Below are 26,567 nucleotides of genomic sequence, written 5' to 3' on the forward strand. Positions count from 1 at the left end.
CTGGCAGTGCGCCGCCTGATCCCGATGCCTGGGACTCCTCCCCCCTACTGCACTCTGGTGTGGACGCTGGTCCTGATTTCCAACTGCTGCTCTCTGAGTCCCCTCTGGCCCCTTCTTCCTGGGGTGTCCCCCTAGGCACCCCCCTTGCTCTGACCATGGGAGCCCCTTTCTGTGAATCTTCCGATTCGCTGGAAAGACTCAGAGACCTCGGACCGCTGTCATCGCTAACATTTCCTTCGGACTCCTCCCCCTCGCTCTCTATTTCCTCCCTTTCCTGTGCCTCTGCTCCTGAACCCCTGACAATAGAGTTGGAAGAGACCACAAGGGCCATCGAGTCCAACCCCCTGCCAAGCAGGAAACACCATCAGAGCACTCCTGACATATGGTTGTCAAGCCTCTGCTTAAAGACCTCCAAAGAAGGAGACTCCACCACACTCCTTGGCAGCAAATTCCTTTTGTTTTGTTTTAAATGATATTTATTAAAGTTTCACAAAAATACAGAAAACAAATTCCACTGTCAAACAGCTCTTACTGTCAGGAAGTTCTTCCTAATGTTTAGGTGGAATCTTCTTTCTTGTAGTTTGGATCCATTGCTCCGTGTCCGCTTCTCTGGAGCAGCAGAAAACAACCTTTCTCCCTCCTCTATGTGACATCCTTTAATATATTTGAACATGGCTATCATATCACCCCTTAACCTCCTCTTCTCCAGGCTAAACATGCCCAGCTCTCTTAGCCGTTCCTAATAAGGCATCGTTTCCAGGCCTTTGACCATTTTGGTTGCCCTCCTCTGGACACGTTCCAGTTTGTCAATGTCCTTCTTGAACTGTGGTGCCCAGAACTGGACACAGTACTCCAGGTGAGGTCTGACCAGAGCAGAATACAGTGGCACTATTAATTCCCTTGATCTAGATGCTATACTCCTATTGATGCAGCCCAGAATTGCATTGGCTTTTTTAGCTGCCGCGTCACACTGTTGGCTCATGTCAAGTTTGTGGTCAACCAAGACTCCTAGATCCTTTTCACATGTACTGCTCTCAAGCCAGGTGTCACCCATCTTGTATTTGTGCCTCTCATTTTTTTTGCCCAAGTGCAATACTTTACATTTCTCGCTGTTAAAGTTCATCTTGTTTCTTTTGGCCCAGTTCTCTAATCTGTCAAGGTCGTTTTGAAGTGTGATCCTGTCCTCTGGGGTGTTAGCCACCCCTCCCAATTTGGTGTCATCTGCAAATTTGATCAGGATGCCCTTGAGTCCATCATCCAAGTCGTTGATAAAGATGTTGAATAAGACCGGGCCCAAGACAGAACCCTGTGGCACCCCACTAGTCACTCTTCTCCAGGATGAAGAGGAACCATTGATGAGCACCCTTTGGGTTCGGTCAGTCAGCCAGTTACAAATCCACTGAGTGGTAGCATAGTCAAGACCACATTTTACCAGCTTCTTTACAAGAATATCATGAGGCACCTTGTCAAATGCCTTGCTGAAATCAAGGTAGGCTACATCCACTGCGTTCCCTTCATCTACCAGGCTTGTAATTCTGTCAAAAAACGAGATCAGGTTAGTCTGACATGACTTATTTTTCAGAAATCCATGCTGACTATTGGTGATCACAGCATTCCTTTCTAGGTGCTCACAGACTGTGAGCCTCCACAGCCTGAGCCTCTACCGCCAGAGCCTCTACTGCCTGGGCCCTTGCCGCTACCCCTGGTACTTCCGCCGCCAGAGCCGCTACTGCCTGGGCCTCTGCCGTTGGTACTTCCACAGCCCGAGCCTCTACCGCCTGGGCATCTGCCACATGGGCCTCGGCCGCTGCCGCTGGTCTCTGCTGCTGCTGCTGGTGCCTCCGCCATCAGAGCCTCTACCGCCTGGTCCTCTGGCGCTGGTGCCTCCACAGCCTGAGCCTCTACCGCTTGGGCCCTTGCCGCTGCCGCTGATGCTTCCGCTGCCGGAGCCTCAACTACCTGGGCCTCTGCCGGTGCCGCTGGTGCCTTCACAGCCCGAGCCTCTACTGCCTGGGCCTCTGCCGGTGCCGCTGATGCTTCCGCTGCCGGAGCCTCTACTGCCTGGGCCTCTGCCGCTGCTACTGGTGCCTCCGCCGCCAGAGCCTCTGCCACCAGGGTCTCTGTCGGTGCCGCTGGTGCCTGCACAGCCTGAGCCTTTACCGCCAGAGCCTCTACCGCCTAGGCCCTTGCCGCTACCGCTGGTACTTCCGCCGCCAGAGCCGCTACTGCCTGGGCCTCTGCCGTTGGTGCTTCCACAGCCCGAGCCTCTACCGCCTGGGCATCTGCCACATGGTCCTCTGCCGCTGCTGCTGCTGATGCCTCCGTCGTCAGAGCCTCTACCGCCTGGTCCTCTGCCGCTGGTTCTTCCACCGCCAGAGCCTCTATTCCTTGGGCCTGTGCCGCTGCCACTGGTGCTTCCACCGCCAGAGCCTCTACCTCCTGGGTCCTTGCCGTTGCCGCTGGTACTTCCGCCACCAGAGCCTCTACCGCCTGGGCCTCTGTCGGTGCCGCTGGTGCCTGCACAGCCTGAGCCTTTACCGCCAGAGCCTCTACCGCCTAGGCCCTTGCCGCTACCGCTGGTACTTCCGCCGCCAGAGCCGCTACTGCCTGGGCCTCTGCCGTTGGTGCTTCCACAGCCCGAGCCTCTACCGCCTGGGCATCTGCCACATGGTCCTCTGCCGTTGCCGCTGGTGCCTCCACCGCCAGAGCCTCTACTGCCTGGGCCTCTACCGGTGCCGCTGGTGCCTCCACAGCCTGAGCCTCTAACGCCTGGGCCTCTGCCACTGCCACTGGTGCCTCCACCACCAGAACCTCTACTGGCTGGGCCTCTGCCGGTGCCGCTGGTGCCTCCCCCACCAGAGCCTCAACCACCTGGGTCCTTGTCGCTGCCGCGGGTGCTTCCGCCGCCAGAGCCTCTACTGCCTGGGCCTCTGCTGCTGCCGCCTCCGCAGCCTGAGCCTCTACCACCTGGTCCTCTGGCGCTGGTGCCTCCACAGCCTGAGCCTCTACCGCTTGGGCCCTTGCCGCTGCCGCTGGTGCTTCCGCTGCCGCAGCCTCAACTACCTGGGCCTCTTCCGCTGCTACTGCTGCTTCCGCAGCCTGAGCCTCTACTGCTGGGCCTCTGCCACTGCTGCTGGTGCCTCCACAGCCCGAGCCTCTACCGCCTGGGCATCTGCCACATGGGCCTCGGCCGCTGCCGCTGGTCTCTGCTGCTGCTGCTGGTGCCTCCGCCATCAGAGCCTCTACCGCTTGGTCCTCTGGCGCTCGTGCCTCCACTTCCCGACTCTCTACCGCCTGGTCCTCTGGCGCTGGTGCCTCCACTTCCCGACTATCTACTGCCTGGGCCTCTGCCGCCTCAAACAATGCGGCCTGCGCCACTGCTGCTCTCGCTGGTGCCTCCGTTCCCCGAATCTGTACCACCTGAGCTTCTGCCGGTACCGCTGGTGCCTCCGCCGTCAGAGCCTCTACCGCCTGGTCCTCTGGCGCTGGTGCCTCCACAGCCTGAGGCTCTACTGCTTGGGCCCTTGCAGCTGCTGCTGGTGCTTCCGCTGCCGGAGCCTCAACTACCTGGGTCTCTGCCGCTGCTACTGGTGCATCCGCAGCCCGAGCCTCCACTGCTGGGCCTCTGCCACTGCCGCTGGTGCCTCCCCATTTCGAGCCTCTACTGCCTGGGCCTCTGCCGCCTCAGCCAATGCGGCCTGCGCCACTGCTGCTCTCGCTGGTGCCTCCGTTCCCCGCATCTGTACCACCTGAGCTTCTGCCGGTGCCACTGGTGCCTCCGCCGTCAGAGCCTCAACTACCTGGGTCTCTGCCGCTGCTACTGGTGCCTCCGCAGCCCAAGCCTCTACTGCCTGGGCCTCTGCCACTGCCGCTGGTGCCTTCGCCGCCAGAGGCTCTGCCGCCTGAGCCTTTGCTGCTGCCGCTGTTGCCTCCGCCGCCAGAGCCTCTGCCACCTGGGTCTCTGTCGCTGCTGCCGGTGCCTCCGTCGTCAGAGCCTCTACTGCCTGGTCCTCTGCCGCTGGTTCTTCCAACGCCAGAGCCTCTATTGCTTGGGCCTCTACCGCTGCCGCTTCCACCGCCAGAGCCTCTACTGCCTGGGTCCTTGCCGTTGCCGCTGGTACTTCCGCCACCAGAGCCTCTACTGCCTGGGTCCTTGCCGTTGCCGCTGGTACTTCCGCCACCAGAGCCTCTACTGCCTGGGCCTCTGTCGGTGCCGCTAGTTCCTCCGATGCCTTAGCCTCTACCGCCTGGGCCCTTCCCGCTGCCGCTGGTGCTTCCACCGCCAGAGGCTCTACCCCCTGGGCCCTTGCCGCTGCCGCTGGTGCTTCTGACGTCAGAGCATTTACCGCCTGGGCCTCTGCCGGTGGTACCTCTGCAGCCTGACCCTCTACCACCTGGGCCTCTGCCGGTGCCGCTGGTGCCTCCACTTTCCGACTCTCTACTGCCTGGGGCTCTGCCGCCTCAGCCAATGCGGCCTGCGCCACTGCTGCTCTCGCTGGTGCCTCCGTTCCCCAAATCTGTACCACCTGAGCTTCTGCCGGTGCCGCTGGTGCCTCCGCCATCAGAGCCTCTACCGCCTGGTCCTCTGGCGCTGGTGCCTCCACAGCCTGAGGCTCGACCGCTTGGGCCCTTGCCGCTGCCGCTGGTGCTTCCGCCGCCAGACCCTATACTGCCGGGGCCTCTGCAGCTGCCGCTGGTGCCTCTGCAGCCCAAGCCTCTAACGCCTGGGTCTCTACCGGTGCCGCTGGTGCCTCCACAGCCTGAGCCTCTACCGCCAGAGCCTCTACTGCCTGGGCCCTTGCCGCTACCCCTGATACTTCCGCCGCCAGAGCCGCTACTGCCTGGGTCTCTGCCGTTGGTACTTCCACAGCCCGAGCCTGTACCGCTTGGGCATCTGCCACATGGGCCTCGGCCGCTGCCGCTGGTCTCTGCTTCTGCTGCTGGTGCCTCCGCCATCAGAGCCTCTACTGCCTGGTCCTCTGGCGCTCGTGCCTCCACTTCCCGACTCTCTACCCCCTGGGCCTCTGCCGCCTCAGCCAATGCGGCCTGCGCCACTGCTGCTCTCGCTGGTGCCTCCGTTCCCCGAATCTGTACCACCTGAGCTTCTTGCCGGTGCCGCTGGTGCCTCCGCAGCCTGAGTCTCTATCGGCTGGGCCTCTTCCACTACCTCTGATGCCTCCGCCACCAGAGCCTCTACTGCCTGCGCCCTTGCCGCAGCCGCTGGTGCCTCTGCAGCCCGACCCTCTACCATTTGGGTCTGTGCCACTGCCGCTGGTGCCTCCGCCGCCAGAGACTCTACCGCCTGGTTCTCTGCCACTGCCATTGGTGGCTCCTCCGCCAGAGCCTCTATCGCCTGGGCCCTTTGCGCTTCCGCTGGTGCTTCTGCCGCCAGACCCTTTTCTTCCTGGGCCGCTGTCGCTGCCGCCTCCGCAGCCCGACCCTCTACCGCTTGGGTCTGTGCCGCTGCCGCTGGTGCCTCCGTTGCCCGAATCTGTACCACCTGAGCTTCTGCCGCTGGTGCCTCCGCCGCCTGAGCCTCTTCCGCCTGGGCCACTGCCGCCGCCGCTGGTGCCTCCGCCGTCATAGCCTCTACCGCCTGGTCCTCTGGAGCTGGTGCTTCCACTTCTCGAGTCTCTACCGCCTGCGCCTCTGCCGCTTCAGCCAATACCGCCTGCGCCACTGCTGCTCTCGCTGGTGCCTCCGTTCCCCGAATCTGTACCACCTGAGCTTCTGCCGGTGCCGCTGGTGCCTCCGCAGCCTGAGCCTCTACTGCCTGTGCCTCAGCAGGTGCCGCTGGTGCCTCCACAGCCTGAACCTCTACCGCCTGGGCCTCTGCAACTACCTCTGATGCCTCCGCGGCCAGAACCTCTACCGCCTAGGCCCTTTTCGCTGCCGCTGGTGCTTCCGCCGCTAGACCCTATAATGCCGGGGCCTCTGCAGCTGCCGCTGGTGCCTCCACAGCCCAAGCCTCTACCGCCTGGGTCTCTGCCGGTGCCGCTGGTGCCTCCACAGCCTGAGCATCTACCACCAGAGCCTCTACCACCTGGGCCCTTGCCGCTACCGCTGGTACTTCCGCTGCCAGAGCCGCTACTGCCTGGGCCTCTGCCATTGCTGCTGGTGCCTCCGTCGTCAGAGCCTCTACCGCCTGGGTCTCTGCCGCTGCCGCTAGTTCTTCAACCGCCAGAACCTCTATTGATTGGGCCTCTGCCACTACCTCTGATGCCTTCGCAGCCCGAGCTTCTACCGCCTGGTCCTCTGCTGATGCCGCTGGTGCTTCCACCGCCAGAGCCTCTTACTGCCTGGGCCTCTGCCGCTGGTGCTTCTGCCCCAGAGCCTCTACCGCCTCGTCCTCTGCCGCTGGTGCCTCCGCAGCCTGTGAGTCTACCGCCTGTGCCTCAGCAGGTGCCGCTGCTGCCTCCTCAGCCTGAACCTCTACCGCCTGGACCTCTGCCACTACCTCTGATGCCTCCGCCGCCAGAGCCTCTAACGCCTGAGCCCTTTCCGCTGCCGCTGGTGCTTCCGCCGCCAGACCCTTTACTGCCTGGGCCTCTGTCGCTGCCGCCTCCGCAGCCCGACCCTCTACCGCTTGGGTCTCTGCCGCTGCCGCTGGTGCCTCCGTTGCCCGAATCTGTACCACCTGAGCTTCTGCCGCTGGTGCCTCTGCCGCCTGAGCCTATTCCGCCTGGGCCTCTGCCGCCGCCCTGGTGCCTCCGCCATCATAGCCTCTACCGCCTGGTCCTCTGGTGCTGGTGCTTCCACTTCTCAAGTCTCTACCGCCTGCGCCTCTGCCGCTTCAGCCAATGCCGCCTGCGCCACTGCTGCTCTCGCTGGTGCCTCCGTTCCCCGAATCTGTACCACCTGAGCTTCTGCCGGTGCCGCTGGTGCCTCCGCAGCCTGAGCCTCTATCGCCTGGGCCTCTTCCACTACCTCTGATGCCTCCGCCACCAGAGCCTCTACTGCCTGCGCCCTTGCTGCAGCCGCTGGTGCCTCTGCAGCCCGACCCTCTACCATTTGGGTCTCTGCCACTGCCGCTGGTGCCTCCGCCGCCAGAGACTCTACCGCCTGGTTCTCTGCCACTGCCACTGGTGGCTCCGCCGCCAGAGCCTCTACCGCCTGGGCCCTTGCCGCTATCGCTGGTACGTTCGCCGCCAGAGCCGCTACTGCCTGGGGCTCTGCCGTTGGTGCCTCCAGAGCCCGAGCCTCTACCGCCTGGGCATCTGCCAGATGGGCCTGTGCCGCTGCTGCTGGTAACTCCTCACCCTGAGCCTCTACTGCTGGGCCTCTGCTGCTGCCGCTGGTGCCTCCGCAGCTCGAGCCTCTACTGCCTGGGCCTCTGCCGGTGCCGCTGGCGCCTCCACAGCCTGAGCCTCTACCGCCTGGGCCTCTGCCACTGCCACTGGTGCCTCCGCCGCCAGAGCCTCTGCCACCTGGGTCTCTGGCGCTGGTGCCTCCACAGCCTGAGCCTCTAGCGCCTGGGCCTCTGCCACTGCCACTGGTGCCTCCGCCGCCAGAGCCTGTACTGCCTGGGCCTCTGCCACTGCTGCTGGTGCCTCCGCCGCCAGAGCTTCTGCCACCTGGGTCTCTGCCACTGCCACTGGTGCCTCTGCCGCCAGAGCCTCTACCGCCTGGGCCCATGCCGCTACCGCTGGTACGCCCGCCGCCAGAGCCGCTACTGCCTGGGCCTCTGCCGTTGGTACCTCCACAGCCCGAGCCATTACCGCCTGGGCATCTGCCACATGGGCCTCTGCCGCTTCCGCTGGTAACTCCTCACGCTGAGCCTCTCCTGCTGGGCCTCTGCCGCTGGTGCCTGACCAGCTGGAGCCTCTAGTGTCTGGGCCTCTGCCGGTGCCGCTGGTGCCTCCACAGCCTGAGCCTCTACTGCCTGAGCCTCTGCCACTGCCACTGGTGCCTTCACCGCCAGAGGCTCTGCCGCCTGGGTCTCTGTCGCTGCTGCTGGTGCCTCCGTCGTCAGAGCCTCTACCGCCTGTTCCTCTGCCGCTGCCGCTGGTTCTTCCACCGACAGAGCCTCTATTGCTTGGCCCTCTGCCACTGCCGCTGGTGCTTCCACCGCCAGAGCCTCTACCTCCTGGGTCATTGCCGCTGCCGCTGGTGCCTCTGCAGCCCGACCCTCTACCATTTGGGGCTGTGCCACTGCCGCTGGTGCCTCCGCCTCCAGAGCCTGTACTTCCTGGGCCTTGCCTTTGCCGCTGGTGCCTCCGCAGCCCGAGCCTCTATCGCCTGGGCCTCTTCCAGTACCTCTGATGCCTCTGCCACCAGAGCCTCTACCGCCTGGGTCCTTGCCGCAGCCGCTGGTGCCTCTGCAGCCCGACCCTCTACCATTTGGGGCTGTGCCACTGCCGCTGGTGCCTCCGCCGCCAGAGACTCTACCGCCTGGTCCTCTGCCACTGCCAATGGTGCCTTCGCCGCCAGAGCCTCTACCGCCTGGGCCCTTGCCGCTACCGCTGGTACGTCCGCCGCCAGAGCCGCTACTGCCTGGGCCTCTGCCGTTGGTGCCTCCACAGCCCGAGCCTCTACCGCCTGGGCATCTGCCAGATGGGCCTATGCCGCTGCCGCTGGTAACTCCTCACCCTGAGCCTCTACTGCTGGGCCTCTGCTGCTGCCGCTGGTGCCGCCGCAGCTCGAGCCTCTACTGCCTGGGCCTCTACCGGTTCCGCTGGTGCCTCCACAGCCTGAGCCTCTAACGCCTGGGCCTCTGCCACTGGTGCCTCCACCGCCAGAACCTCTGCCACCTAGGTCTCTGTAGCTGGTACTGGTGCCTCCGACGTCAGAGCCTCTACCGCCTGGTCCTCTGGCGCTGGTGCCTCCACTTCCAGAGTCTCTACCGCCTGAGCCTCTACCGCCTCAGCCAATGCCGACTGCGCCACTGCTGCTACCGCTGGTGCCTCCGTTGCCTGAATCTGTACCCCCTGAGCTTCTGCCGCTGGTGCCTCCGGCACCTGAGACTCTTCCATCTGGATCTCTGTTGCTGTCGCTGGTGCCTCCGCCGCCTGAGCCTCTTCCGCCTGGGTCTCTGTCGCTGCCGCTGGTGCCTCCGCCGCCTGAGCCTCTTCTGCCTGGTCCACTGCCGCTGGTGCCTTCAACGCCAGAGGCTCTACCACCTGGGCCTATGCCGCCTCAGCCAATGCCGCCTGCACCACTGCTGCTCTTGCTGGTGCCTCCCTTCCCCGAATCTGTACCACCTGAGCTTTTGCCGCTGCCGCTGTTGCCTCCGCAGCCTGAGCCTCTACCGCCTGTGCTTCAGCAGGTGCCGCTGGTGCCTCCGCAGCCTGAACCTCTACCGCCTTGGCCTCTGCCACTACCTCTGATGCCTCCGCAGCCCGAGCTTCTACCGCCTGGTACTCTGCTGATGCCGCTGGTGCTTCCACCGCCAGAGCCTCTTACTGCCTGGGCCTCTGCCGCTGGTGCTTCCGCCCCAGAGCCTCTGCCGCCTCGTCCTCTGCCACTGCCACTGGTGCCTCCGCTGCCAGAGCCTCTGCCACCTGGGTCTCTGTCGCTGCTCCTGGTGCCTCCGCCGTCATAGCCTCTACCGCCTGGTTCTCTGGCGCTGGTGCCTCCACAGCCTGAGCATCTAGCGCCTGGGCCTCTGCCGGTGCCGCTGGTTCCTCCGCCGCCAGAGCCTCTACTGCCTGGGCATCAGCAGGTGCCGCTGGTGCCTCCACAGCCTGAACCTCTACCGCCTGGGCCTCTGCAACTACCTCTGATGCCTCCGCAGCCAGAGCCTCTACCGCCAAGGCCCTTTCCGCTGCCGCTGGTGCTTCCGCCGCGACACCCTATACTGCCGGGGCCTCTGCAACTGCCGCTGGTGCCTCCACAGCCTGAGCCTCTACCGCCAGAGCCTCTACCGCCTGGACCCTTGCCGCTACCCCTGGTACTTCCGCCACCAGAGCCGCTACTGCCTGGGCCTCTGCCGTTGGTGCTTCCACAGCCCGAGCCTCTACCGCCTGGGCATCTGCCACATGGTCCTCTGCCGCTGCCGCTGGTAACTCTTCACGCTGAGCCTCTACTGCTGGGCCTCTGCCGCTGCCGCTGGTGCCTCCACAGCTCGAGCCTCTACTGCTTGGGCCTCTGCCGGAGCCGCTGGTGCCTCCACAAACTGAGCCTCTGGCGCTGGTGCCTCCATTTCCCGTCTCTCTACCGCCTGGTCCTCTGGCGCTGGTGCCTCCACTTCCCGACTCTCTACCCCCTGGGTCTCTGCCGCCTCAGCCAATGCGGCCTGTGCCACTGCTGCTCTCGCTGGTGCCTCCGTTCCCCGAATCTGTACCACCTGAGCTTCTGCCGGTGCCGCTGATGCCTCCGCAGCCTGAGCCTCTACCGCTTGGGCCCTTGCCGCTGCCGCTGGTGCTTCCGCTGGCGGAGCCTCAACTACCTGGGCCTCTGCCGCTGCTACTGGTGCCTCCGCAGCCCAAGACTCTACTGCTGGGCCTCTGCCGGTGCCACTGGTGCCTCCACAGCCGAAGCCTCTACCGCCTGGGCCTCTGCCACTGCCACTTGTGCCTCCGCCGTCAGAGCCTCTACTGCCTGGTCCTCTGGACCTGGTGCTTCCACAGCCTGAGCCTCTAGCGCCTGGGCCTCTCCCACTGCCACTTGTGCCTCTGCCGCCAGAGCCCCTACCGCCTGGGCCCTTGCCGCTACCGCTGGTACTTCCGCCGCTAGAGCCGCTACTGCCTGGGCCTCTGCCATTGGTGCCTCCACAGCCCAAGCCTCTACCGCCTGGGCATCTGCCACATGGTCCTCTGCCGCTGCCGATGGTAACTCCTCACCCTGAGCCTCTACTGCTGGGCCTCTGCCGCTGCCGTTGGTTCCTCTGCCGTTAGAGCCTCTACCGCCTGGTCCTTTGGCGCTGGTGCCTCCACAGCCTGAGCCTCTACCGCTTGGGCCCTTGCCGCTGCCGCTGGTGCATCCGCTGCCGGAGCCTCAACTACCTGGGTCTCTGCCGCTGGTGCCTCCACAGCCTGAGCCACTAGCGCCTAGGCCTCTGCCACTGCCACTGGTGCCTCCGCCGCCAGAGCCTCTACTGCCTCGGCCTCTGCCACTGCTGCTGGTGCCTCCGACGCCAGAGCTTCTGCCACCTGGGTCTCTGCCACTGCCACTGGTGCCTCCGTCCCAAAGCCTCTACCGCCTGGGCCCTTGCCGCTACCGCTGGTACGCCCGCCGCCAGAGCCGCTACTGCCTGGGCCTCTGCCGTTGGTGCCTCCACAGCCCGAGCCTCTACCGTCTCGGCATCTGCCAGATGGGCCTGTGCCGCTGCCGCTGGTAACTCCTCACCCTGAGCCTCTACTGCTGGGCCTCTGCCGGTGCCGCTGGTGCCTCCGCAGCTCAAGCCTCTACCACCTGGGCCTCTGCAATTGCCGCTGGTGCCTCTGCCGTTAGAGCCTCTACCGCCTGGTCCTTTGGCGCTGGTGCCTCCACAGCCTGAGCCTCTACCGCTTGGGCCCTTGCCGCTGCCGCTGGTGCTTCCGCTGCCGGAGCCACAACTACCTGGGCCTCTGCCGTTGGTGCCTCCACAGCCCGAGCCTCTACCGTCTGGGCATCTGCCAGATGGGCCTGTGCCGCTGCCGCTGGTAACTCCTCACCCTGAGCCTCTACCGCTGGGCCTCTGCCGGTGCCGCTGGTGCCTCCACAGCCTGAGCCTCTGGCACTGGTGCCTCCATTTCCCGTCTCTCTACCACCTGGTCCTCTGGCGCTGGTGCCTCCCCTTCCCGACTCTCTACCCCCTGGGTCTCTGCCGCCTCAGCCAATGCGGCCTGTGCCACTGCTGCTCTCGCTGGTGCCTCCGTTCCCCGAATCTGTACCACCTGAGCTTCTGCCGGTGCCGCTGATGCCTCCGCAGCCTGAGCCTCTACCGCTTGGGCCCTTGCCGCTGCCGCTGGTGCTTCCGCTGGCGGAGCCTCAACTACCTGGGCCTCTGCCGCTGCTACTGGTGCCTCCGCAGCCCGAGACTCTACTGCTGGGCCTCTGCCGGTGCCACTGGTGCCTCCACAGGCTAAGCCTCTACCGCCTGGGCCTCTGCCACTGCCACTGGTGCCTCCGCCGCCAGAGCCTCTACTGCCTGGGCCTCTGTCACTGCTGCTGGTGACTCCGCCGCCAGAGCCTCTGCCACCTGGGTCTCTGTCGCTGCTGCTGGTGCCTCCGCCGTCAGAGCCTCTACCGCCTGGTCCTCTGGCGCTGGTGCCTCCACAGCCTGAGCCTCTAGCGCCTGGGCCTTTGCCACTTCCACTGGTGCCTCCGCTGCCAGAGCCCCTACCACCTGGGCCCTTGCCCCTACCGCTGGTACTTCCACCGCCAGAGCCGCTACTGCCTGGGCCTCTGCCATTACTGCCTCCACAGCCCGAGCCTCTACTGCCTGGTCCTCTGCTGATGCTGCTGGTGCTTCCACCGCCAGAGCCTCTTACTGCCTGGGCCTCTGCCGCTGGTGCTTCCGCCTCAGAGCCTCAACCGCCTAATCCTCTGCCGCTGCCGCTGGTGCCTCCGCAGCCTGTGCCTCTACCGCCTGTGCCTCAGCAGGTGCCGCTGCTGCCTCCTCAGCCTGAACCTCTACCACCTGGACCTCTGCCACTACCTCTGATGCCTCCGCCGCCAAACCTCTATCGCCTGGGCCCTTTCCGCTGTCGCTGGTGCTTCCGCCACCAGACCCTATACTGCCTGGGCCTCTGTCGCTGCCGCCTCCGCAGCCCAAGCCTCTACTGCCTGGGTCTCTGCCGCTGCCGCTGGTGCCTCCGCAGCCCGACCCTCTACCGCTTGGGTCTCTGTCGCTGTTGCTGGTGCCTCTGCCGTCAGAGCCTCTACCGCCTGGTCCTCTGGTGCTGGTGCTTCCACTTCTCTTTTTTTTTTTAAATATTTTTTATTACGTTTTTTCCAGATAGAAATACAAAATCAGATATACAAAGAAATAACAGAAGAGAAAAAAGAAAGAAAAAGAAAATCATCTTTTCAAAGCATTTTTTCATAACCAACCGGACTTCCCCACGTCTCCCTCACCGTGCGTTTTTTACAATAAAAATTTTCAGCAAATTATAACCTTATTTCGTGCATTCTTTTGTTCTTTCAAATACTTGTAATTAACGTTTAAAATACTTATTGTCAATTTACACTAATAACATATATAATATTCTTTTAAACATTAGTCCTTTCATTAATATAACTTAATTTACCATCCCTTAATCTTATTGCTGAAGCTGAATTTCCCTAATCATGCGAATTCTTAACATTCATATAACTTATAAAATTTTTGTAAATAATCTTTAAATTTTTTCCAATCCTCCTCCATTGCTTCTTCTCCCAAATCTCGGATCCTGGCAGTCATTTCGGCCAGTTCCATGTAGTCCATCAATTGCGTCTGCCACTCTTCCAGTGTGGGTAAATCTTGAGTCTTCCAGTATTTTGCGATGAGAATTCTTGCTGCTGTAGTTGCATACATAAAAAAAGTTCTATCCTTCTTTAACACCTTCTGGCCGACAATGCCCAGTAGGAAGGCCTCTGGTTTCTTGGGAAAGGTGTACTTAAACACCTTTTTTAACTCATTATAGATCCTTTCCCAGAAGGCCTTCACTTTTGGGCAAGTCCACCAGAGGTGAAAGAATGTCCCTTCAGCCTCCTTACATTTCCAACATTTATTATCAGACAAATGATATATCTTAGCCAACTTGACTGGGGTCATGTACCACCTGTATATCATTTTCATAATATTCTCTTTCAAGGCATTACATGCCGTGAATTTCACGCCAGTGGTCCATAACCTTTCCCAGTCTTCAAACATAATGTTGTACCCAATGTCCTGAGCCCATTTTATCATTGCTGATTTGACTGTCTCATCCTGAGTGTTCCATTTAAGCAGCAAGTTATACATTCTCGAAAGTACCTTGGTCTTTGGTTCCAACAATTCTGTCTCTAGTTTCGATTTTTCCACCTGGAAACCTGTTTTTTTGTCCAACTTAAAAACCTCTTGAATTTGAGCATAGTGAAACCAATTTTGCACCTTATTCTTTAATTTTTCATAACTCTGCAGCCTCCAAGTTTCTCCTACTTTTTCTATAATTTCCCCATATTTCGGCCAACCAACCTCCATATTGGGTTTTTTCCAGGCCTTGGCCTCTGCTGGTGATAGCCACCTCGGAGTCTTCCCTTCTAATAAGTCCTTGTATTTTATCCAGACCATAAATATTGATTTTCTGACAATATGATTTTTGAACATTTTATGAACCTTTGCCTTGTCGTACCACAAATATGCATGCCAACCAAAAGCATTGTCAAACCCTTCCAGATCTAGGACATCAGTGTTCTCAAGAAGTAACCAATCCTTCATCCAGCAGAAGGCCGCAGCTTCATAATATAATCTCAGGTCCGGCAGGGCAAACCCCCCTCTTTCTTTCGAATCAGTTAGTATTTTAAACTTTATCCGGGGCTTTTTGCCCTGCCAAACGAACTTGGATATATCCTTCTGCCACTTTCCAAAACATTCCACTCTGTCCACAATCTGTAGGGTTTGAAACAGAAATAACATTTTCGGCAATACATTCATCTTTATAGCTGCAATTCGACCCAACAAGGAAAGTTTCAATCTTGACCAAATTTCCAAATCTTTTTTGATTTCCGACCAACATTTTTCATAATTGTCTTTAAATAAATTCAAATTTTTAGCAGACAAGTGAACCCCTAGGTATTTCACTTTTTTTACCACACTTAGTTCTGTCTCCTTCTGAAACCCATCTATTTCTAAAGATGTCAAGTTTTTTCCCAAAACCTTGGTTTTTTGCTTATTCAACTTAAATCCCGCCACCCGACCAAACTCATGAATCAGTTCTAATACTCTTTTTGTACTAGATTCTGGCTCCTGTAATGTTAAAACCAAATCATCTGCAAAAGCTTTCAGTTTATATTGTTTCACTCCGACCTGTATTCCTTGTATCGACCGGTCCTCCCTAATCATGTTCAATAGCACCTCCAGGACTGAAATAAATAAAAGAGGGGATAGGGGGCACCCTTGTCGTGTCCCTTTTTCAATTTTAAACTCATCTGTCACCACATTGTTCACTATCAGTTTAGCTTTTTGCTCAGAATAAATTGCATCTATTCCATTTTCAAACCCCCGTCCCACTCCCATCCCTTCCAAGTTTCTCTTCATAAACATCCAAGAAATGTTATCAAAGGCCTTCTCCGCGTCGATAAAAATTAACACAGCTTTCGTATTGATATTAGTTTGTAAAAGTTCCAAAATATCAATAATGTTCCTGGTATTATCAAACAGATGTCTCCCTGGGAGAAAGCCCGCCTGGTCCTTGTGAATTACTTCATTAAGTATTTTTTTAAGTCTACTTGCCAAAATATCAGCAAAAATTTTGTAATCCACATTTAGGAGTGAGATGGGACGGTAGTTCTTAAGCTGAGTCTTTTCAGATTCCAGTTTAGGTATCAATGTGATGAAGGCTTCTTTCCACGTTTCCGGTGCCCTCCTCCCCTCCATAATCTGGTTACAAACCTCCATTAGTGGTTGTATCAAGTAGTCTTTTAGTGTCTTATAGTACTTGGAGGTAAGTCCATCTGGGCCTGGAGATTTACCTAGTTGCATATTCTGAATGGCACCCTCTATTTCCTGTTGTGTTATTCTATAATTCAAGATTGTCCTCTTCTCCTGAGATAGTTTTGGTAGACCATTAACTTTTAAAAATTGGTCTATCTCAGACACTTCCTGAGGCCCTTGTGTATAAAGTTTTTTGAAGTATTTCTGGAAACACTTTCTAATTCCTTCTGGTTTCTGAATATTTCTCCCTTCCACCTCTAGATTAGTAACAAAGTTCAATTTTTGTCTCTTTTTCAACTGCCATGCTAGCAGTTTTCCACATTTATTCGCCGATTCAAATGATCTTTGTTTCATTTGTTTAATTTTCCATTCCACTTCTTGGTTTATCAATTTCGCATATTGAGCTTGGTGGAATTTGATTTCTCTTAAAACCTCTTTTGATTTTGGTTTTAGTCTCAGTTTTTTCTCTCCTTCTCTTATCTTCTCTAATATCCTGTCCTTTTTTCCATTCCAAAGTTTTTTCTTGATTGTGTTCTGTTGTATCAGAAACCCTCTCATTACTGCTTTACTTGCGTCCCAGATTGTTCTCTTTTCCACCGAAGTGTTCAAATTGATTTCAAAATAATCCTTTAAAGTTTTTTGGGCCTTCTTCACAATCTCCTGATCTCTTAATAGGGTGTCATTCATTTTCCATCTGAAAGAACCGGTTGGAGTAAGTCTCAATTCCACTTTCAAAGCATTATGGTCGGAGCAAGTCTTTGGGCAGATTTCCACTTTTCTGATCTTGGGTGCCAGTCCTCTAGTTGTCCATATTTGGTCGATTCTTGTCCATGACAGGTGGGCCTCAGAAAAGAATGTTCCTTCTTTACCTAAGGGGTTCCTTGTCCTCCAAATATCAATCAAGTCCATGTTGTCAGTTAGTTCAAAAAAGGTTTTAGGTAGTCTGCCGTCTTTGGTTAGATTTTGATTTTGTGACTTATCCATATGAGTAGAAACCACCCCATTCATATCGCCCATCATTATGATGTTGGTATAGTCCAGATAGTCCAGCATTATCTCATGCAGCTTCTTGTAAAATTCCGATTTCCCCTCATTTGGTGCATAAATTCCTAAGATCAAAAATTTTTCTCCCTGTGTTTGTATTTCAATTGCCAAAATTCTTCCTTGCTCATCTTTGAATAAAAATTTCGGTGACAAGTTCTCCTTTGCGTAGATTACCACGCCTCTTTTTTTAACTCTATCTGATGAAATAAATTCTTGGCCTAGTCTTTTGTTAATTAGCACTTTCCTGTGGAGTCTAGTCACATGCGTTTCCTGCAAGCAAATAATATCCAATTGTTCTTTTTTCAAAATATGGAAAATCCTTCGTCTTTTTTCCGGGGAATTCCCGCCATTTATGTTCCAACTGTACAGCTGCAGGGACATTCTGAATCAATCTGTTGATCCTATAGTGGGGTGTCTTCTTTTTCTTCTGAACCCGAGGGTGTAGGTGTCGGTGCTATTCCAGGCAGTGGCGGTGGCCAAGAGGCTGCTGCTGCCTTCTGAAGGTCTTCTCCGTGGTCGTGCAGGAACTTCTGGTTATCTTCTGTTGTTTTAATTTTAACTTTCTTTCCTTTAAAATTAAAAGATAAACCTTGGGGGAACTCCCACCTATACGGAATCGCGTTTCCTCTCAGTAGTCTTGCTAGGTCTGTATATGTGGCTCTGAGATCCAAAAGTTGTTTAGGAATATCTCTATAAAATTCTGCTCTTTTGCCTTGAATATCAAGTGATTTCTTAAAATGGAGGCCTAGTATTTTATCTCTCTCCTGCTTAGATCTCAAAATAATCAAACAGTCTCTGGGCCTGTCCCTCCTCACGACTCTTCCCAATCTGAACGCAGTTGTAATCTTGAAGTCTTTGTCCTCTTCTATACCCCAGAACTTAGAGAATTCTGCTGTCAGATAACCAATTAAATCTTCCTGTTCAAGCTCTGGGATAGCTCTTAATCTCAGATTATTTTCCCGGTTTCTCAATTCCACCATAGACAGGTAGGCCTGCTGGTAGTGGCTTTACCTCCCCTTTTATAGCCTCAACTTTCTGGTTTGCTTGTTCTGCTTTTTCATTGGCTGCTTCAGCCAGTCTCCGATTTTCCACAGTTGCTTCCTTGAGATTCCCAATAACTTGTGTATGTTGTGCAACTTGGTCAGACAATTTAGTAATAGAGGATGTGGCTTGGTCTATTTTTGCCGATTGGTCATCCACCTTCTTGTTCAATATTGCAAATTGTTCTAGCATTTGTTTTAAGAAGGTATCCGATCCTCCCTCCGCCATATCCTCTGATGCAGGCTGTGCAGTTTCCTTTTCTTGTACTCCCAAAACAGCTGGGACAGATGATCTACGTGACTGAGTAGTCAAAGTTGTTTGCACAAGTTGGGCTTGTCTTGCTTTCGTTTTAGCAGATCTTGTTTTCGGTTGGCCACTCATTCCACACCTGTCTATGAGTCAAGGTCAAATTGTATATTGTCCCATGGGAAGGACAGTTCCAGAGTGTAAATAACAAAGCAGCAGACAGTCAAAATAAAATTTGTTCCCAGGCACTTGTAAATCCAGAACTCCACTAGGGGGAGTACTACTGTAGTTCATAGAAAGGAAAGAAATTTATCCGCCATTAAAGTCCCTGCAGCCCCAAACAATTTAATTTACCAAAAGTCCTTCATAAACTTTTTTAACTTACAGAGCACTTCCCAAGCTGCCACAAAGTCTCAGAAAAAAGGTGCCAATAACAGTTTCTTTAATTGTATCTTGCCAGTAACACTCAACTGTAACAGTTTCTATTTTAAATACAGTTTCCGCAATGACAGCTCTCTTTTTCTCCTGTCAGTCCGAGGTTTGGTTCTTAATTCTTTATAATCCATAAAGGGGAGGAAAGTCCCATTTAAAATCCAATGCACTTAGAAATAAAAGTCTTTTCTCCTTCCTTTTGTAAGCCAATTCTGTCAGCACACGATAGTCCCAAATTTATGATCTTTTAAAGCTGCTTCCCGCTTGTTAAACTCTTTGCCTTTGATCTTTAAAGCACTGCCGGAAGACGGACTTCCTGTTTATCGTCTCCCGCTTTCAGCCAAATTTAAAGTTTTTAGTCCCAAAATGATTTATCCTTACTCACGAGTAGGTAGTTTAGAGCCTGATGTTTCAAGAAGAAAGGTCGGCGCTCATCAGCAGCAGCCGCGCGGCTTCGCTCCCGCAGAAAGAGCGATGAACTCACAGCACCGCTCCCCCTTCCACGTTTCCGGAGCCCCTTACGGGGTTCCTTCTTCGCTTTTGGGGTCGCTCCTGGTGCCCGCCGAGTCCCACGGCCACGGGCTCACTCTGCCCGTGGTTTTTCTTGATGGGTCACCGCTGTGCCGCTGCGGACGACCCTTTTCTGAGGAGCCCCTCTTCACAGAACGAAGAGGACCGCCATTGCTGTTTCGCGCCGCCTCCGGATGGTGCTTCCACTTCTCGAATCCCTACCGCCTGCGCCTCTGCCGCTTCAGCCAATGCCGCCTGCGCCACTGCTGCTCTCGCTGGTGCCTCCGTTCCCCGAATCTGTACCACCTGAGCTTCTGCCGGTGCCGCTGGTGCCTCCGCAGCCTGAACCTCTACTGGCTGTGCCTCAGCAAGTGCCGCTGGTGCCTCCGCAGCCTGAACATCTACCGCCTGGGCCTCTGCCACTACCTCTGATGCCTCCGCCGCCAGAGCCTCTACTGCCTGGGCCTCTGCCGGTGACGCTGGTGCCTCCGCCGCCAGAGCCTCTGCCACCTGGGTCTCTGTCGCTGCTCCTGGTGCCTCAACCGTCATAGCCTCTACCGCCTGGTTCTCTGGCGTTGGTCCCTCCACAGCCTGAGCCTCTACCGCCTGTGCTTCAGCAGGTGCCGCTGGTGCCTCCGCAGCCTGAGCCTCTACCGCCTGTGCTTCAGCAGGTGCCGCTGGTGCCTCCGCAGCCTGAACCTCTACCGCCTTGGCCTCTGACACTACCTCTGATGCCTCCGCAACCCAAGCTTCTACCGCCTGGTCCTCTGCTGATGTCGCTGATGCTTCCACCGCCAGAGCCTCTTACTGCCTGGGCCTCAGCCGCTGGTGCTTCCGCCCCAGAGCCTCTACCGCATCGTCCTCTGCCGCTGCCGCTGGTGCCTCCGCAGCCTGTGCCTCTACCGCCTGGACCTCTGCCACTACCTCTGATGCCTCCGCCGCCAGACCCTCTATAGCCTGGGCCCTTTCCGCCGCCGCTGGTGCTTCCGCCGCCAGACCCTATACTGCCTGGGCCTCTGTCGCTGCCTCCTCCGCAGCCCGACCCTCTACCGCTTGGGTCTCTGCCGCTGCCGCTGGTGCCTCCGTTGCCCGAATCTGTACCACCTGAGCTTCTGCCGCTGGTGCCTCCGCCGCCTGAGCCTCTTCCGCCTGGGCCTCTGCCGCCGCCGCTGGTCCCTCCGCCGTCATAGCCTCTACCGCCTGGTCCTCTGGTGCTGGTGCTTCCACTTCTCGAGTCTCTACCGCCTGCACCTCTGCCGCTTCAGCCAATGCCGCCTGCGCCACTGCTGCTCTCCCTGGTGCCTCCGTTCCCCGAATCTGTACCACCTGAGCTTCTGCCGGTGCCGCTGGTGCCTCCGGAGCCTGAGCCTCTACTGCCTGTGCCTCAGCAAGTGCCGCTGGTGCCTCCGCAGCCCGAGCCTCTATCGCCTGGGCCTCTTCCACTACCTCTGATGCCTCCGCCACCAGAGCCGCTACCGCCTGGGCCCTTGCCGCAGCCGCTGGTGCCTCTGCAGCCCGACCCTCTACCATTTGGGTCTGTGCCACTGCCGCTGGTGCCTCCGCCGCCAGAGACTCTACCGCCTGGTCCTCTGCCACTGCCGCTGGTGCCTCCGCCGCCAGAGCCTTTACCGCCTAGGCCCTTGCTGCTACCGCTGGTACGTCCGCCGCCAGAGCCGCTACTGCCTGGACCTCTGCCATTGGTGCCTCCACAGCATGAGCCTCTACCGCCTGGGCATCTGCCAGATGGGCCTGTGCCGCTGCCGCTGGTAACTCCTCACCCTGAGCCTCTACTGCTGGGCCTCTGCTGCTGCCGCTGGTGCCTCCGCAGCTCAAGCCTCTACTGCCTGGGCCTCTGCCGGTGCCACTGGTGCCTCCACAGGCTGAGCCTCTAATGCCTGGGCCTCTGCCACTGCCACTGGTGCCTCCACCGCCAGAGCCTCTACTGGCTGGGCCTCTGCCACTTCCGCTGGTGCCTCCGCCGCCAGAGCCTCTGCCACCTGGGTCTCTGTCGCTGCTCCTGGTGCCTCCGCCGTCATAGCCTCTACCGCCTGGTTCTCTGGCGCTGGTGCCTCCACAGCCTGAGCATCTAGAGCCTGGGCCTCTGCCGGTGCCGCTGGTGCCTCCGCCGCCAGAGCCTCTACCGCCTGGGCCTCAGCAGGTGCCGCTGGTGCCTCCACAGCCTAAACCTCTACCGCCTGGGCCTCAGCAGGTGCCGCTGGTGCCTCCACAGCTCGAGCCTCTACTGCTTGGGCCTCTGCCGGTGCCGCTGGTGCCTCTACAGCCTAAGCCTCTGGCGCTGGTGCCTCCACTTCCCGTCTCTCTACCGCCTGGTCCTCTGGCGCTGGTGCCTCCACTTCCCGACTCTCTACCCCCTGGGCCTCTGCCGCCTCAGCCAATGCGGCCTGCGCCACTGCTGCTCTCGCTTTTGCCTCCGTTACCCGAATCTGTACCACCTGAGCTTCTGCCGGTGCCGCTGGTGCCTCCGCAGCCTGAGCCTCTACCGCTTAGGCCCGTGCCGCTGCCGCTGCTGCTTCCGCTGCCGGAGCCTCAACTACCTGGGCCTCTGCCGCTGCTACTGGTGCCTCCGCAGCCCGAGACTCTACTGCTGGGCCTCTGCCGGTGCCACTGGTGCCTCCACAGGCTAAGCCTCTACCGCCTGAGCCTCTGCCACTGCCACTGGTGCCTCCGCCGCCAGAGCCTCTGCCACCTGGGTCTCTGTCGCTGCTGCTGGTGCCTCCGCCGTCAGAGCCTCTATTGCCTGGTCCTCTGGCCTTGGTGCCTCCACAGCCTGAGCCTCTAGCGCCTGGGTCTCTCCCACTGCCACTTGTGCCTCTGCCGCCAGAGCCCCTAACGCCTGGGCCCTTGCCGCTACCGTTGGTACTTCCGCCGCTAGAGCCGCTACTGCCTGGGCCTCTGCCATTGGTGCCTCCACAGCCCAAGCCTCTACCAGCTGTGCATCTGCCACATGGGCCTCAGCCGCTGCCGCTGGTAACTCCTCACCCTGAGCCTCTACTGCTGGGCCTCTGCCGCTGCCGCTGCCGCTGGTGCCTCTGCCGTTAGAGCCTCTACCGCCTGGTCCTTTGGCGCTGGTGCCTCCACAGCCTGAGCCTCTACCGCTTGGGCCCTTGCCGCTGCCGCTGGTGCTTCCGCTGCCGGAGCCTCAACTACCTGGGTCTCTGCCGCTGCTGGTGGTGCCTCCGCAGCTCGAGCCTCTACTGCTGGGCCTCTGCCGCTGGCGCTGCTGCCTCCACAGCCTGAGCCTCTACTGCTGGGCCTCTGCCACTGCCACTGGTGCCTCCGCCGCCAGAGCCTGTACTGCCTGGGCCTCTGCCACTGCTGCTGGTGCCTCCGCCGCCAGAGCTTCTGCCACCTGGGTCTCTGCCACTGCCACTGGTGCCTTCCCCGCCAGAACCTCTGCCACCTAGGTCTCTGTAGCTGGTACTGGTGCCTCCGACGTCAGAGCCTCTACCGCCTGGTCCTCTGGCGCTGGTGCCTCCACTTCCAGAGTCTCTACCGCCTGAGCCTCTACCGCCTCAGCCAATGCCGACTGCGCCACTGCTGCTACCGCTGGTGCCTCCGTTGCCTGAATCTGTACCCCCTGAGCTTCTGCCGCTGGTGCCTCCGGCACCTGAGCCTCTTCCGCCTGGGTCTCTGTTGCTGCCGCTGTTGCCTCCGCAGCCTGAGCTTCTACGCCTGTGCTTCAGCAGGTGCCGCTGGTGCCTCCGCAGCCTGAGCCTCTACTGCCTGTGCTTCAGCAGGTGCCGCTGGTGCCTCCGCAGCCTGAACCTCTACCGCCTTGGCCTCTGCCACTACCTCTGATGCCTCCGCCGCCAGAGCCTCTATTGCCTGGGCCCTTTCCGCTGCCGCTGGTGCTTCCGCTGACAGACCCTATCTGCCTGGGCCTCTGTCGCTGCCGCTTCCGCAGCCCGACCCTCTACCGCTTGGGTCTCTGCCGCTGCCGCTGGTGCCTCCGTTGCCCGAATCTGTACCACCTGAGCTTCTGCCGCTGGTGCCTTCGCCGCCTGAGCCTCTTCCGCCTGGGCCTCTGCCGCCGCCGCTGGTGCCTCCGCCGTCATAGCCTCTACCGCCTGGTCCTCTGGAGCTGGTGCTTCCACTTCTCGAGTCTCTACCGCCTGCGCCTCTGCCGATTCAGCCAATGCCGCCTGCACCACTGCTGCTCTCGCTGGTGCCTCCGTTCCCCGAATCTGTACTACCTGAGCTTCTGCCGGTGACGCTGGTGCCTCCGCAGCCTGAGCCTCTACTGCCTGTGCCTCAGTAAGTGCCGCTGGTGCCTCCGCAGCCTGAACATCTACCGCCTGGGCCTCTGCCACTACCATTGATGCCTCCGCCACCAGAGCCTGTACTGCCTGGGCCTTGCCTTTGCCGCTGGTGCCTCCGCAGCCCGAGCCTCTATCGCCTGGGCCTCTTCCAGTACCTCTGATGCCTCCGCCACCAGAGCCTCTACCGCCTGGGTCCTTGCCGCAGCCGCTGGTGCCTCTGCAGCCCGACCCTCTACCATTTGGGGCTGTGCCACTGCCGCTGGTGCCTCCGCCGCCAGAGACTCTACCGCCTGGTCCTCTGCCACTGCCACTGGTGCCTTCGCCGCCAGAGCCTCTACCGCCTGGGCCCTTGCCGCTACCGCTGGTACGTCTGCCGCCAGAGCCGCTACTGCCTGGGCCTCTGCCGTTGGTGCCTCCACAGCCCGAGCCTCTACCGCCTGGGCATCTGCCAGATGGGCCTGTGCCGCTGCCGCTGGTAACTCCTCACCCTGAGCCTCTACTGCTGGGCCTCTGCTGCTGCCGCTGGTGCCTCCGCAGCTCGAGCCTCTACTGCCTGGGCCTCTACCGGTTCCGCTGGTGCCTCCACAGCCTGAGCCTCTAACGCCTGGGCCTCTGCCACTGGTGCCTCCACCCCCAGAACCTCTGCCACCTAGGTGTCTGTCAGAGCCTCTACCGCCTGGTCCTCTGGCGCTGGTGCCTCCACTTCCAGAGTATCTACCGCCTGAGCCTCTACCGCCTCAGCCAATGCCGACTGCGCCACTGCTGCTACCGCTGGTGCCTCCGTTGCCTGAATCTGTACCCCCTGAGCTTCTGCCGCTGGTGCCTCCGGCACCTGAGACTCTTCCATCTGGATCTCTGTTGCTGTCGCTGGTGCCTCCGCCGCCTGAGCCTCTTCCGCCTGGGTCTCTGTCGCTGCCGCTGGTGCCTCCGCCGCCTGAGCCTCTTCTGCCTGGTCCACTGCCGCTGGTGCCAACAACGCCAGAGGCTCTACCACCTGGGCCTATGCCGGCTCAGCCAATGCGGCCTGCGCCACTGCTGCTCTCGCTTGTGCCTCCGTTCCCCGAATCTGTACCACCTGAGCTTCTGCCGGTGCCGCTGGTGCCTCCGCAGCCTGAGCCTCTACCGCTTGGGCCCGTGCCGCTGCCGCTGCTGCTCCCGCTGCCGGAGCCTCAACTACCTGGGCCTCTGCCGCTGCTACTGGTGCCTCCGCAGCCCGAGAATCTACTGCTGGGCCTCTGCCGGTGCCACTGGTGCCTCCGCCGTCAGAGCCTCTATCGCCTGGGCCCTTGCCGCTACCGCTGGTACTTCCGCCGCCAGAGCCGCTACTGCCTGGGCCTCTGCCATTGGTGCCTCCACAGCCCAAGCCTCTACCGCCTGGGCATCTGCCACATGGTCCTCTGCCGCTGCCGATGGTAACTCCTCACCCTGAGCCTCTACTGCTGGGCCTCTGACGCTTCCGCTGGTGCCTCCGCAACTCGAGCCCCTACCGCCTGGGCCCTTGCCACTACTGCTGGTACTTCCGCCGCCAGAGCCACTACTGCCTGGGCCTCTGCCATTGGTGCCTCCACAGCCCGAGCCTCTACCGCCTGGGCATCTGCCACATGGTCCTCTGCCGCTGCCGATGGTAACTCCTCACCCTGAGCCTCTACTGCTGGGCCTCTTCCGCTGCCGCTGGTGCCTCCGCAGCTCGAGCCTCTACCACCTGGGCCTCGGCCATTGCCGCTGGTGCCTCTGCCGTTAGAGCCTCTACCGCCTGGTCCTTTGGCGCTGGTGCCTCCACAGCCTGAGCCTCTACCGCTTGGGCCCTTGCCGCTGCCGCTGGTGCTTCCGCTGCCGGACCCTCAACTACCTGGTTCTCTGCCGCTGGTGCCTCCACAGCCTGAGCCACTAGCGCCTGGGCCTCTGCCACTGCCACTATTGCCTCCGCCGCCAGAGCCTCTACTGCCTCGGCCTCTGCCACTGCTGCTGGTGCCTCCGCCCCAGAGCCTCTACCGCCTGGGCCCTTGCCGCTACCGCTGGTACGCCCGCCACCAGAGCCGCTACTGCCTGGGCCTCTGCCGTTGGTGCCTCCACAGCCCGAGCCTCTACCGTCTGGGCATCTGCCAGATGGGCCTGTGCCGCTGCCGCTGGTAACTCCTCACCCTGAGCCTCTACTGCTGGGCCTCTGCCGGTGCCGTTGGTGCCTCCACAGCCTGAGCCTCTGGCGCTGGTGCCTCCATTTCCCGTCTCTCTACAGCCTGGTCCTCTGGCGCTGGTGTCTCCACTTCCCGACTCTCTACCCCCTGGGTCTCTGCCGCCTCAGCCAATGCGGCCTGTGCCACTGCTGCTCTCGCTGGTCCCTCCGTTCCCCAAATCTGTACCACCTGAGCTTCTGCCGGTGCCGCTGGTGCCTCCGCAGCCTGAGCCTCTACTACTTGGGCCCTTGCCGCTGCCGCTGGTGCTTCCGCTGCCGGAGCCTCAACTACCTGGGCCTCTGCCGCTGCTACTGGTGCCTCCGCAGCCCGAGACTCTACTGCTGGGCCTCTTCCGGTGCCACTGGTGCCTCCACAGCCTAAGCCTCTACAGCCTGGGCCTCTGCCACTGCCACTGGTGCCTCCGCCGCCAGAGCCTCCACTGCCTGGGCCTCTGTCACTGCTGCTGGTGACTCCGCCACCAGAGCCTCTGCCACCTGGGTCTCTGTCGCTGCTGCTGGTGCCTCCGCCGTCAGAGCCTCTACCGCCTGGTCCTCTGGCGCTGGTGCCTCCACAGCCTGAGCCTCTAGCGCCTGGGCCTTTGCCACTTCCACTGGTGCCTCCACTGCCAGAGCCCCCACCGCCTGGGCCCTTGCCCGTACTGCTGGTACTTCCGCCGCCAGAGCCGCTACTGCCTGGGCCTCTGCCATTGCTGCCTCCACAGCCCGAGCCTCTACTGCCTGGTTCTTTGCTGATGCTGCTGGTGCTTCCACCGCCAGAGCCTCTTACTGCCTGGGCCTCTGCCGCTGGTGCTTCCGCCTCAGAGCCTCTACCGCCTCATCCTCTGCCGCTGCCGCTGGTGCCTCCGCCGCCTGAGCCTCTTCTGCCTGGTCCACTGCCGCTGGTGCCTTCAACGCCAGAGGCTCTACCACCTGGGCCTATGCCGCCTCAGCCAATGCCGCCTGCACCACTGCTGCTCTTGCTGGTGCCTCCCTTCCCCGAATCTGTACCACCTGAGCTTTTGCCGCTGCCGCTGTTGCCTCCGCAGCCTGAGCCTCTACCGCCTGTGCTTCAGCAGGTGCCGCTGGTGCCTCCGCAGCCTGAACCTCTACCGCCTTGGCCTCTGCCACTACCTCTGATGCCTCCGCAGCCCGAGCTTCTACCGCCTGGTCCTCTGCTGATGCTGCTGGTGCTTCCACCGCCAGAGCCTCTTACTGCCTGGGCCTCTGCCGCTGGTGCTTCCGCCCCAGAGCCTCTACCGCTTCGTCCTCTGCCACTGCCACTGGTGCCTCCGCCGCCAGAGCC

This window comes from Podarcis pityusensis (assembly GCF_964106645.2).
Source record: "Podarcis pityusensis genome assembly, chromosome: 18".
NCBI classification, from domain to species: Eukaryota; Metazoa; Chordata; class Lepidosauria; order Squamata; family Lacertidae; genus Podarcis; species Podarcis pityusensis.